We start from the raw sequence: 12,643 nt of genomic DNA, 5'->3' as shown, positions 1-12,643 counted from the left end.
AAGGGCCAAATCCTGTGAAGAACTGGAGTACTGACATTTGGTGTACAGTACTGCCTTCTCCCATGAGTATTAGCTATGGAAACAAAAGAAAATTCAACACCATTGTGTTTTCCATGCTGCTTCACACAGTACTTTCTTCATGTTCTGTATGGTTTTAAATGTTAGTTTAAGCATTTAGATTACTCCTCTATGCAATAGGCACACAGGAAATAGCTCGGTGAAAAGCTGCCAATAGTTGAGTCTATAAACACAGTTTGATCTGTATCTTAGAAAATTGTTTCCATTCCAAACTGTGGTTACAAAGCACTTTTTCTTGTTGGCAGCTGGATTTTTTTTAAATCCCTATGCATCCTGTATTTGCCCAACAGAGTTGGCATTGATCACACGCACAAAAAAACCAAAAACCTGCAGATAAAATAACATTAAGGATCTGGCTGGAACTAACTTGAGCCAGTGGAGTAAGAGTCAAAGCTGAGCTTTTGTTTCCAGCTCAGCCTGTTTTGTTCAGGAGCTGCAAAGCACACAGTGCTGAATGTGAGTCCTTTTACTTGGCCTTCTACAAAAAGTAAAAGCTACTTCAAGAGGATGGGACTAGAGCTTGCATCGACTTGAAGAGGCTTCTTATTAGGAAACTGGCAAATATTTAGGACCAGTTAAACAGTATGACTAAACAAATAGAAAGCAGTATTCTTCTGAAGGTACAAAGAGAAATATTTTTTAAATTTTTTTTCATTAACAGACTGAGATTTCGCCAATTACTTAATCTTTCCTGAGTTGATGACATGAGAATTGTAAATGACTGCACAAGCGAAAAAGTCAAACTTAAGTTGGAAAAAAAAATGCATTGATGAGAAGGATATCCCTGGTGAAGAAGGTGATACATAGGTGGCAATGTCTGGGCACTGATATAGCTGAATGATGAAATTACGCAGATAAACAGTTCCTCATAAAAGACTAACAAATAACCTTTACAGCCTTGCTGACAGTTTCAGAGGTCAGCTCTGCCTCAGCAGACACCGTGAAGAAGCTGTGCTTTCCTAAGTACACAGACTTGCATTTCTGTACAAACTTAGGGACTGGTTTTGAACGGCTCTGGTCTGATTTTGGAAAATTCCATTCCTCATAGCATCTAAGACCTGCTCCTGTACCTGAAATAAAAGTTACATATTAATTTAGGATGTAACTGTGTAAAGATATCCTTTATTTTACTTCAGTGCAATTCATTCATATGAGTAAAACTAAAAGTGTCTGGAAACGTGAGTCTGCTTTTCAGTAAGGCTTAGCAAATCCGTATCTTTCTTCTCTAAAGACCTGCCACAGACAGGAGGATAAAGTGACAACTATATGACTAAAGCGGAGCTGGTGACAGCTGGGAACTGGAAGCATGTGAATGCCCCAATAAAATCTATGAACACTCTTTTTATTGAAAGCGTCTGCCTTCCTGACATCGAAATGGACTGAAATAAGAGTCCCATGAAACTTTATCAGGCAGCTAATAGCCGTGTGCATTATCTCCAGCCTGCCAAACGACTGATCTCTCTCTGATGCAGACACCACTATAGTCATCCATACCTTTGTAACCCCCAGACCCTATTTTGAACTGGCCAGCCGAGGCACCCCAGAGGCCCAGAGGGTCCAAAATACAGCTGCTTATCTTCTTAGGAAGACAAACCAATGGGAGAATAAAACATTTATATTCTAAACCTGAGGAGGTTGCTAGACAACAGGCTGGACAAAGCTGAAGGTGTTCATTACCAAAATAGCTCCACGCTCTGCTCCTTGGTCGCTGGAACCATTCGCAGTTGGGGTTGCGCTTTTTAAAAGCAAATTTTAGAGACTCCAAGAGCAGTCGAGTGTTTGGCTCAGAACACTGACGCCCTTTTAGAGTGCGTTCTTGCCAGAAACCTCCTTAGTCCAAAATGGCTTTAAGAGGCACCACTGTTGAGATCTTACACCCAGTGCACTACACCTGCATTGCTGTTGCTTGGCCATGTCCAGCCAAACTTGGTGCCTTCTCACAAGGAGGTAACAGACCTCTGAGAAGCCACTGCCACTATCAGTTCCTCTCTGACTCCTGTGGCACGGGCCACCTGGGCTCTGGCAATGTGACTGGTAGCATCAGGATGGTGGCTACCCTGCTTGTAATGTGAAGTGCTGAGCCCATTGCTCCCAGTGGCATGGTCTACTTGTCCTGTTAAGCTGTAATTAACATTAAACAGGAAAGGATTTTAAGAGCCATGTAAGGTTAACCTAGATACAAATGAGCAATGTGGTGGAAATACTTGTGTTCATAGCTATCATCAGCTAAGTGAAGCAGCAGGAGCGTTCACGGCTCTGCCTTCTGTGCTTTGTTTAAACAGAAAAAAGACTGTAATTCACACTCTTTTTAGTATCTTGCACTTATTTTTTTAAGTTGGTATTTGTCTTTTTAAAGAATGCAAGCTAACATCCCTATGAGCTTTTCAAAACATGTCATTGAACTTCAGGGCTGTCATTACCACCTCTGACTGCAATCTTACAGCATGCCAGTGCTATGGTAGGATGCCAGTCTCACTGAAGATATGCTAAAAATACCAAAGCATTTTGGATACAAAGAAGCCAAAGCATTACCCATACAGTAAAAATAGTCGGTATCATGACCATCATCACCATTACCTTCTCCTAACATGGAGACAAAACCAGCAGGTTGGTGACACTCCACCTTGGTTGAAGTGAAAGGAAACACCAGCAAAGAGTGCAATATGTTTGGGCAAAAGAAAAACAGATTCAAATTTATGCTCAAAACATTAGGAGATCCTCTACGAAGGAACTGAAATCACTAAATAAGCATGTCTCTGTCTATTTTGTCCTATCTCGTTAGGCCAGGACCATATCTGTGCTCCTGCCGTTTCTGCCCCGGAGAAGCAGAGCTCTCACCCACGTCTGCCTGCGCGACGCCTTTCTCCTCAGCCTCCTGCCTTCAGAAAGCCTCCGCCATCACTCAGTCTCTCACAATATCTGGCTATTAATCCAAATTTAGATTAAAGGTGACATTTGTGAATCTCATCCCCTAACTAGCTGGAGCCGTAAGGTTTTTGAGCTGTGTCCTGCAGCAGCCCCTGTTAATATTGCACGGGAGTGCTGTACCGACTGACAGACCCTTGGAGCACTGCCAAGGGTCTGTCGGGCCACACAACAGAGCCCAGGAGATGTTGCAAGGTACATCTACCATAAATCACATTATGCACAGGGTCCTAAAACCTGCTGCATATGCAAAATTTATTTATTTAAAAACCTGCAAAACTTAAGCACTGTAAGAAGAGTATCTTGAATGGCTTCCAATTACCTACTAACAGCCAACAAAATGCCAGAATGGGGGAACACATTTAATGAACATGTTCTTAGGGGAATCCACTTTCTTAAAGTTCCTTTCTTCCCCTTCTACCATTAGAAATAGCAATTTTTTTTTTAATCATCAGCCTCAAAACTCTGAGTTTCAAGGCAGAGCAAGGTATAGAGGATTTCTAAATGCTGTAAAAGGAAAGGCAGTATTTAAAAAGAGAAGTGGAAAGGTCCTTACATTGAAAGTCTGATCCTTTCTAAGTACTGTATGTAGTGTGCTGTGCTCAGTGTGCTTAAGATAATCACAAGGATGCCTTAAAGATGTGTTCTTATAATCTTAAATTATAAGCAACAGATATTTCTGTAGGCAAAATCTGCCAATGACTTCCACATGTTGAAAGGATCTCGTCTATTTTTCTCTTTTATGTAAGCTAAATAATTTTATTATTCAAACAACTTTATACATGTGCATATATGATCATTTCATGATAGTCATCCTGTATGTTACAAAGCCAAAAAAACGGGGGGAAAAAAGCTAGAGAAACCCTGCATATCACCTCAGGCTGCTGAGAGATCGGTGGAATGTCATATGTGAAATATTCTCTCTGTTGTGTGTGTGTCAAACAGAGCAATCAGAGAAGTTAATGGTAAGAAACTATGACAATGAAGTCTGTGCATGCATTAGTGTGCTCATACCCAGCTTGTCTGCAGAATCTGAACAACACTGCTTCAGTACAGTGGCTGAAAAATAGAAGAGCATTCTTGTTCAGCTACACAGGTGAACCCTGGAGGTTTTTTTCATCTCCTGGAGTGTACCTATCAAGCAGGACAGAATAAAACTGTGTTTCACCAGAGGAAAAAAGCTTTCCTGCTTAGGCCAGCTGCTGTGGAGCACATGTTTTGACCTGATGAGCTTTCTTGACTTGAAAAGAACAATGCAGCAAGGAGAAAACTAGTACTTGATCCTGCTGACTCCAGCAGGGAAAGTCCCTCATTTGCAAACTTGCCAGGGTTGCTGCCTACCATCTGCTGACAGCTTGCTCCCAACACTCACGCACCCCTGTGATAACAAGGAATGACAAAAGTGCAGCAGCTGATGGGAAGGTGGCACGGTCAAGCTTCTTTTAATTATTAATGTCCATCATAACATTCAGTCACCCCTGGGAGACACAACAGAATCCAAGAAAACAGAGGGGAAAAAATAGGTTTATAATCTCATTTGTGCTCCCTTAATCACTCATCTCCTTGTTTGCTCATATTCCGACCAATCTCATTTTAAAGATCTCAAGTTATATGGTCCTACTATTATCCCAACAGTCTAACCAGTCACGTGGTTAGGAAGCGTTTTAACCCAAATGTTAGTCAGCTATTCTATCTAGTCGTGTGTCATGTGGTGTATTAGTGTAATGTTCTGCTAGTCTTCTGTGGCTGCTCAGACTATGGCACACGGTCCTGGGTGGTATCTCTTCCTACCCAGCCTAACGGGCCGCACAGCTGGTAGCAGCCCAACAGGCAGAGGTGACACGAGACGCCGGCACAGGGAATGTCAGCCGGTCCTGCATGGGTTCCTCTGCGTTTCCAGGAATATTACCTGGACAATAATATATATATATATATATATATATATATTTAAATGCAATTTAATCTTTCAAATAATTGAAAATCAATTTACTTTTCACTTTGGAATATTTTCTGAGTGGGAGTGGAAAATCCATGTATCTCAGCTGATTTCAAGTAGACAGGAAAAGCTGCAAAGGCTTCTGTGCTTTCTCTAGTGGGCTCTCACAGTAAGGGCACTCTTCAGGTGAGATCTGTTATTGAGAAGTGTGAGCTATTGAAAATATTCAAAATATTTACATTCTTTAGTGGATAGCAGCACTACTTTATCCTAATCTCTTCTCTAATTACTTGAGTTCCCAGCCATGCCACAGCATAATCTGTGTAACGTCCACAACAAAGACCCACAGCACTTTAATACAACAAATTTCAGACGGATATCACAATGGTGGGGATTCTGAAAGACCATGACTAGATTAAATCCATTTTTCAAAGTAGCTTTTTCCTTGTTTAACACCCCCAACCCTCCTTCTCATTGCTAAAATTTGTTCCCTAAATACCATATTCTTCTCTAGAATAAAAAGACTCAACAGTATGTAAAAAACAAGTATTTAAAGTTACATTTCTGCATTTTTTTACACTAGGCTGTAAGATATAAAATGACTGATCTTTTAAAATCTGGTTTTGGATGAGTTTAACTTTGTGTGTTTCCAAACACCGGTTTCTGCTCTGAAGCATCGTGCACAAGGTCATTTTCACTGTTCTTCCACTTTTGTCTGGCAAATTCCCTTGTTGTCTATATAGAAAAGAAACACAGCTAAACCGGATATACTGAGTGTAAAAACAGAATTTGCATGGGAGGGACAAGGACAGAGGGAAGTCTGAAACTAAAATTACTCCAACTGGCTTTTTCAAACTGTGTTTCCAAGGTGACAGAAACCCCTTTATTGCAAGGTTGCTCATTTATCTTGAGCAGTTGCCAGGATTTTGATCTAATTTTTAGTTCTGAAGAACTAAAATTATCCCCCTCCTTCTCAAAATAAAATGCAACCAACCAACCACAACAAAACAGATTTTAACTGCGTAGTGGCTTCTATCTTTAAAACCAGCAACAAAGAAAAATCAGGTCAAATTGTAAAGCTGCCAGTTTTAGCATCCCTTTGTAAGATGTATCCTCAAATAGCACATTCTAATCACGCATATAGTTCATCAGGTATCACAGGCTAAATTATGCGCTAAGACGCCATTACAAGTTTGTAGCCTTTCCGAGGTGACTCGTTGTGCACTTATGTGACAGACAGGACCCTGGCTGGGCAACTAGTGGCAGGTCAAAGCCTGCAGGCTGTAAAAGGAAAACCTTGGGGGGGACGACACACACACAGAATGTGTTTCTTCAGATCTTCATACATGTTCACAGGGAAAAAAGAACCCTAAGCAAACACCAAAGACTGCCTCCTGCATTGCTCTATAAACAGCCCCAAAACTGACAGTTCATTTCAGCAACACCACCGATGCAGTGAAGCTGATGCTTTGTTAACTACAGTATCAAGTCTCAAAGCTTTAACACCTAGATATCATTAACACCTTGCCTTAGGATTCAACGCCCTCTTTTGCACAGCATGTTTTCCTTTGTTATAGACAAAAACTGTAATGTTCCTTTTTCTTCCCCAGTCCTGCCCCTTCCTTCTACCAACATCCTGCTCTCCTAGAAAACACTAAAAAAATTTGACTAAGTCATCTTCCCCCTCTACTTTGCCTGCTTCTGAAACACAAATGAATTAATGCTCTAAGCCAGCATTTTTTTTCCTTTCTAAACAGCAAATGGGTTTAATGAAGACCCTTAGGTACTTAACCTGCTTTACCTGAACAACCCCAGAGAACGATGCCCCTAGTTGTACCTCCTCTCTTCCCCTCATCACTTCCTTACCCTCACTTACGCTGTCACCGCTGAGCTTACTGCAGGGTTTTGGGACAAGTGCCATGATACAGCTCCATACAAGATTCATTTCCTGAAGTGGGACTTTACCACCTCGAGACCTCACAGCCGCTGCCATCCTCACACACCTCTTTCTTAGGCCTCGGAAGGGCTTTGCCCGTAACGCTCCCAGGGCCCCGAGCTTCGCCTCCCACAGGAGCAGAGCCCTCTCTAGATAGCTAAAATGTGTTTATCAGTCTTTGGCAGTCAGTTACTTAAACCAGTTTTAACACTCAGCAACCTCTGAATGGACACAGGTTTAGGGATCATTTTGGCAGAAACCTGTGTCTCCAGGATTCAATGTGCACAAGCAGGCAAGGCGCACGGTTGGTCCCACTGACCGCCCCCACCTCCTCTGCCCACCCCGTGAAAACCAGCTTGTGACTCACAAAAGCATCCTGGGCTCCAGCGGCGTTTCTGGTTCCACACACCATTTGAGAAGGACAACAGTTGTTATGGATGGACATCGGGAAGGACCGCTTCCCAAGGAAGCGTTTCCTTTGCCACGGACAGGCGTGAGCCCCGTTACTTCCCGTGCTCAGCGCCGCGGCTGCTGTTGCCTTAGAGATCAACACCAACTGAAGAAGAAGCTGCTCTTCCCAGGTATCAGGGTCTCCTACAGAACTGGTTGATGCTCGGCTTTCACCATTAAGAAGTCCTCATGTTGTAGTCATTAGAGACTACTGCCAGGCAAGAGAGCCAATATCAAAGTAAGCATCGATTTCTCGTGCAGAGGCAAAAGCAGTAGTGGCTGCAGCTGCCAGTACTGGAGTGCTGCTCGTGCTCTGTGGCGAGGCGAGACAGAATGCACGGCGAGCGGGATGCGAATGCACAATCGCTCTCTCCAACTGGCTCTCTCCTCAGATAACATAGAATCATAGAATCATTTGGGTTGGAAAAGACCTTCAAGATCATTGAGTCCAACCATCAACCATGCCCACTAAACCATGTCCCGAAATGCCTTGTCTACGTGCTTTTTGAATACCTCCAGGGATGGTGACTCAGCCCCTTCACTGGGCAGCCTGTTCCAATACCTGGCAACCCTTTCAGTAAAGAAATTTTTCCTAATATCCAATCTAAACCTCCCCTGGCACAACTTGAGGCCATTTCCTCTCGTCCTATCTCCAGCCACCTGACAGAAGAGACATGTAAGACATCAGCTCTCCCTGCTTCTCTAATTTGGGGTACTCCCCAGAAGCCCAAAGTCAAACTACTTGTTCACTGTGCCAAGTCTTGCCAGCACTTAGCGTGCAATGTTTAGGAATCCCATTAGGAAATGCACCCAAAGTATCAAAGAAAAGGTGAATGATGTATTTTTATATGTCTGATTCAGCAAGCACTGCTGAGTCAATTGTCTACTGCAAAGCACGCTGAACATGGCCTCTGTGTTTCTGTCTGAAAAATATATCCATCTCTTCTGCTTGTCCATAGGAGATAGAGAGAGAAGCTCCAAAGGCTTTTAGCCCAGTCAGCAGGGGTGAGTGAGCCCCATCTTACTAACACAGCTATGACAATGCAACTCTATGCATCTCAGGCACTTCTAAGATGTCTGTTGTATTGGCTTGTGCTCTCCCCATCAGATTTGCATACAAAATGTATTTTTTAAATACGTTCACAAATGTTAACCTGAAGCAGAATTTTTCTTTGCCTGTCAGCAAAGAGCATCTGGAAATGATCAATCTCTCTCTCCACCTTGCCCAAATGTCCTCAGGGAGAAATTAATCTTTTAAGACAACTATATTGAAATGAAAAAAATGCTTTTGTAAGCTTGCTAAATTCAGATGCTAGTTAAGTTTTCCTGAGAAGAAAGCATAGGGAGGGGAAAGGGATTCATTCTTTCTCGGAGTAAAAAAACCACAATCACTTTCCTTATTCTATTGCTAGGTGCACAACAAGGCTTCAGCTCCTATCAAGAATCAGAGGCTCAATGCTATGGCCCCTGGCAGTGTAAATTCACGTATGTGATTAGCTTCATATACAACAGACTTTCCCTTGCCTATAGTGGGATTCATACATAGCTGAGCTTCATAAGCATACATAGATTCTTGCAGGAACAAATGCAGCATCTCTAAGGAGAAATGTTACCGGTCTGGGAACAACAGACAAACAATGATCAGTGCTGCGATTTACTCCCGCTCTCATTCTCCACCACCCCTTGTACTTAATGTAAGAACCAGTGAATCAATTAATAAAAAATAAATAAATAAATAAAATCTAAGGTGAGGAAAAAGCTAAGTTTAGAAGGCAATACTGGCGTGCTACCAAGAGCAGAAACCTTGAATACAGTTGTGTTTTTCCCAGCAAGGCATATTTTGGGCATGAAGGTGTGTCCCGGAGACACTGGGGTTCTGCACGTGCAGTGCTCCTCGCGCAGGCAGGGTGTGACTGCAGAAGTATTTCGGTCTGGATCAGGAGGCTGCTTTTGAAGTGACTCTCCCTATCAGCCCGGCAGACTCTGCTTCGGTTTTCAGAGTGCACCAGCTGGATTCCTTTCAGATGAAACTCCAACCAGAAGGTGCACTCCAGAAGTGCATTTAATGCACTTGGACTGCTGCTGGGCGTTGAGCCTATGGCAGCAAAGCAGAGCTAGCCCACAGCACAGACTAGTTCCCATTACAGGCACTCTCCTATTATGCCAAATAACTTCCTAATGTAAATGCAGCCACCGATTAAAGAGCATCCGTTAGCGTGATATCAGAAATAGAACTGAAGGGGTTATATCACATATAGCTTCCTAACAACCCTATAGCATTAACCAGGAGAGTCAGTGAACTTGCTTATTCTTATAAAAACAGAAGAGCTACTTATTTAACAAACAAAAGCAATGTAATTGAGAAAAACAAACAAATGTTCAAGATGGAACTGACCTTCTGAAATGGATTATTTCCCAAGTACCAGCAGAGCCCATTTCCCAACCACTTTTATTTCTGGTTCTTAATGCTCAAGTGTGTATGCACAATCTGGGATATAAACACAGCTCTGATGGAAAATCCTGTAGAGTTTCCCAGGAATTAGTGCTGTTACTAAATGTGATAGTTTTTCAGGTTAATTTCTGCTGAATGCTATTAAAATCTATGGGACTTTTGCAGAATGAGAATGAAAAATGAAAAACAGGGTCTGCAAAATATTCCCAACAAAAAATGACTGCTTCATTTAAGCCTCCTCACGCTACTTACTAAACTCTGAATTTCAGAGCAATCAGTGAAGACAACTGTGTAGCCCCCAGCATTACTGTTTGGCTGTAGACAAAGCAGGCATCAAGTGAAGTTTCCACCTACCATGAGGCATATTCAGCCCCTGGCAAAATTTGCCCTTTAAGCGAACCACATTAAGTATTTCCACAGTGAACAAGACCATTAACTTTCAGCTTCGTATGTTGCCAAAATCCTGTGAAAAATTAAATGAGGTCTTTTAATTAAAAGCCTAAACACATACAGTGGGTCAGTTCCATCTCTAGGACCCCTATTTCTTCTCTCAAGTATAATGGTCATTTCTTTTCATTCCTTCTGAAGACTCTTGAGGAAAAGGTTGCTTCTAAGGGCTAATTTAACTTCTGCGTGAACTGCAGGGCCTGACTATTAAATCCTGTCCGGAGTTACCCCAGTACAGTGGCAACACAATCCTCATCAGAAGCCTGCTCCAAGGAAACTCGGATGCAGTGCACTGGAGCAAGTTCTATGACCAGACAAACTGCCCTCAGAAATTATGTCTTTTGCTATAATTCTGTCATTTAGCTTAGAATTAGTTAATTTTTTTAAAATGACATAAAATATTTTTTCCCTTGCTATGCCACAACCAAAGAACCAAGGCAAAACCTGAGATAAATCACATTTTATAACTCCAAATACATCACCCTGAGCCATTTACACCCGTGCTTACACAGGAATCCTTGCTCTGTATGAACACAAAACTACGAACCACAGAGCTGCTGAGAGGGTTATATGCTTCCCCAAAATGGAGAAGAAAGTTTAAAACTCTCTCGTTCAACTGCATGATTTCGCTGATTTCTACTGATTCATTAATGCACAAAGTTGCCAACACTGGAGGAAGGGCTGGCGGTGCTCATCGCATTGCTGTCTTCCCTTCGAGCGTCATTTTAAACCTGAGAGGTCCGCCAGGAATGGCGTGGGTCCGGCTGGCTGGCGTGGGGCAGGCAATGGGCTGGGTTACCTTGGGGAAGGCACGTTCCAGCCTTATTTTTGTAACTTTCTACGAAATAAGCTTATGAGTCCATGGGAAATTAGATAAATGCAACTTTTCAAGGCGAATTCTTCCTTACTTTCTTATTTTGCAGACATAAGGGTTTTTTTGAGTGTTCTTAAATTTAAACCAACCATTATTCTTTTTGAATCACAAGATAATAAAACCCTTGTTCTTGGGCTTTTCTCTACTAAATTAGAAACTTTGAAGCTCAATAATTAGTTTGTCTGAAATAAAAGTTTAGCGTGACATTTAACAATTCATTATTTTCATACTGGTTTTCACTGCTTTGATGCAAACAAACACACTGGACTAAAACTGTGTTTGCCAAATAATTTTTTCATTGTGATCCATAAATGTAAGAATTAGTTTTGAAAGAGAAAAGATTATGGTAACTCTCCCCAGGCAGTATTCAAAAATTACATGATATTTACAGTGCAAAAGCTGTTCAAAAAGCCTCTGTGGTACTAAGAAAATCTAGAGTAAGATATCAAGAAAGCAACGAAAATAGATGTGTACTGCTTCAAGAGACACTTAATCAAGTATTAGAAAGAAAATTAGAAGAAAATCGGTCCTATAGTTTAAAGTAGTACTGCAAATTCAGACAGGCATTATGGCAGCAGTTAACAAAAGCACCCTCTACTGGAGTCACACTGCTGAAAAGCCAGCCAATGTAGAATATAAGAGCTAAATTATTGCAGGGTTTCATTAGCCCAGTGGTCTGTCGGATGATTTTGCCGGTGAAGCAGTGCAACTTTCTGCTAGCTACGTGATGCTTTACTGGCTCAACAGCTGCGCCAAGAAGGCTGAGAAAAGGCAGGAAAATAGGGGATCTCCAGCAGCAGAGTGGGGACGACACATGCCTGGGATCCTCACAAGCTCAGACCAGAATTTATTTGCCGTTGGCTCTTAAGCATTCAAGGAGCCCTGAATTTCAACATACACAGTCTGTATCAGGTAAGTCTCCCCGTTTCATCAGCACTGGAATCACTTAATGACATAGATTCTACTTATTTTCATATTGCCAGCTTGAGGTGTCACTTATGCTTCTGTGGGGAAACAACACAATGAATCTATTAATGTTATAATAATGTAATGATTCTCTGGCATATAACTCTGTGTTGTCTTATATAAGTCTATGCATTGCTTTATATAGATACTTTGAAAAATTTAAGTTTGTAAGATGTAAGCAGTATTTCTTTACTATGTCAAAGATCATGGCGTCACGGCTTATTTAAACTGTCAGAGAGATATAGCTTATTTACAACTATTCAAGAGGCATGCACAAAGGTTCCTGTGAGAACAAGTCACTAATGGTAAGCAAAACCTTAGATCTTGTATAAAAATCAGTATTCCTAACTATTAAGACAGTATGTTTTCAAACAAGCCTTTGCCATTGCCAACCTTATAACTACACTAAATAACACAATTCTCTGAAACATTTCACACAATATATAAGCTCTTAGTCTCACAAAATACAATTTTATCAGTCCTAAGGAAGGAATTTGTGCCTTTCTTAAGCGTCTTCTAATTACAACAGAAAGTGACACTTTTTCTAGACCAGAAGCCTAACAGAGAAACATTTTTTGT

General features: G+C 41.6%; 1 protein-coding gene across 1 annotated transcript in view; it reads right to left on the bottom strand.

The window, feature by feature from the left end:
• Positions 1 to 12,643, bottom strand: part of SYDE2 (synapse defective Rho GTPase homolog 2) — a 50,456-nt gene that overhangs the window by 33,120 nt on the left and 4,693 nt on the right. The gene's annotated exons all lie outside the window — the stretch shown is intronic.

The sequence above is a fragment of the Aquila chrysaetos genome, chromosome 12 (genome assembly GCF_900496995.4).
Source record: "Aquila chrysaetos chrysaetos chromosome 12, bAquChr1.4, whole genome shotgun sequence".
NCBI lineage: Eukaryota > Metazoa > Chordata > Aves > Accipitriformes > Accipitridae > Aquila > Aquila chrysaetos.
Note: the sequence above shows the minus strand (reverse complement) of the source record. Positions and strands in the feature narration are given on the sequence as shown.